The sequence below is a fragment of the Heptranchias perlo genome, chromosome 14 (assembly GCF_035084215.1).
Source record: "Heptranchias perlo isolate sHepPer1 chromosome 14, sHepPer1.hap1, whole genome shotgun sequence".
NCBI classification, from domain to species: Eukaryota; Metazoa; Chordata; class Chondrichthyes; order Hexanchiformes; family Hexanchidae; genus Heptranchias; species Heptranchias perlo.
Window position 1 is genome coordinate 59523767 of NC_090338.1, and position 1733 is coordinate 59525499.

The window sequence follows — 1733 nt, forward strand, 5'->3', positions numbered from 1 at the left end:
TGTTTGGAAGACAGTGGCCAGTACCTCCGCAATTTCCCCCCCTACTTCCCTCAGCATCCGAGGATGCATTCTTCCTTATTGGGCCAGAAACATACTGGTCGAGAAAGTTATCTTGAACACATTTCAAAAATTCCTCTCCTTCTTTGCCCCTTATATTATTACTATCCCAGTCCATATTAGGATAGTTAAAATCCCCCATTATCATTATTCTATGGCTTTTGCACCTCTGTAATTTCCCTGCAAATTTGCTCCTCTATATCCTTCCCACTAGTTGATGGCCTATAGAATACACCCAATAGTGTAATGGCACCTCTATTGTTCATTAACTCTAACCAAATACATTCTGTCCTTGACTCCTCCGTGACATCCCCTCTCTCCAGTACTGCAATATTCTCCTTAATCAATACTGCCACAACCACCCCCCCTCCTTTCTTTCCTTCCCTTCCTTCCCTATCTTTCCTGAACACCTTGTATCCAGGAATATTTAGTATCCAATCCTGCCCTTTTTTGAGCCAGGTCTCCGTTATCGCCACAACATTGTATTTCCATGTGGCTATTTGTGCCTGCAGCTCACCAACCTTGTTTACCACACTTTGTGCGTTTACACACATGCACTGCAAACGAGTCTTAGACTTTCTTGTACTCTGTCTTGGTCTGACCCCATCTAATACCTTACTATTTCTTGCTCTAGGGCTATCCTTCTCTCCTGATCCTTTGTGCACCTTGTTTCTCCTTTCCAATGCTACATCCTGGTGCCCAACCCCTGCCAAATTAGTTTAAACCCCCCCCCCCCGCCCACAGCACCAGCGAACCTGCCCGCGAGGTCATTGGTCCCAGCCCTACTGAGGTGCAACCTGTCCGGCCAGTACAGTTCCCACCACCCCCAGAACTGGTCCCAATGCCCCAGGAATCTGAAGCCCTCCCTCCTGCACCATCTCTCCAGCCACACATTCCTCTGCTCTATCCTCCTATTTCTATACTCACTAGTGCGTGTCACCGGGAGTAATCCGGAGATTACTACCTTTGAGGTCCTGCTTGTTAATCTCTTTCCTAACTCCTTAAACTCTGCCTGCAGGACTTCATCCTTCTTTCTACCTATGTTGTTGGTACCGATATGGACCACGACCTCTGGCTGTTCACCCTCCCCCTCCAGAATGTTCTGCAGCCACTCAGTGATATCCTTGACCCTGGCACCAGGGAGGCAACATACCATCCTGGAATCACGTCTGCGGCCGCAGGAACGCCTGTCTGCTCCCCTAACTATAGAATCCCCTATCACTATTGATCTCGTGACCTTCCTCCTCCCCCCGTACAGCTGAGCCACCCATGGTGCTGTGGACTTGGCTCTGGCTGCACTCCACAGAGGAACCCTCTCCCTCACCAGTACCTAGAACTGAATACTGGTTAGAGAGTGAGATGCCCTCAGGGGACTCCTGCACTACCTGCCTGCTCCTCCTTGTCTGTCTGGCGGTCACCCAGTCCCACTCGACCTGCACTCTCTTAAGCTGCGGGGTGACCATCTCCTGAAACGTGCTTTCCACGTAGCTCTCAGCCTCGCGGATGCACTGCAGTGACGCCAGCCGCTGCTCAAGCTCCAAAACCCGGAGCTCGAGCTCCTCCAGCTGACGACACTTCCTGGACCTGTGGTTGTCCAGGACACGGGAAGCGTCCTGGAGTTCCTGCATTACACAGTATGCACATTCCACAGATGTGAGCTGCTCTGCCATGCGTTG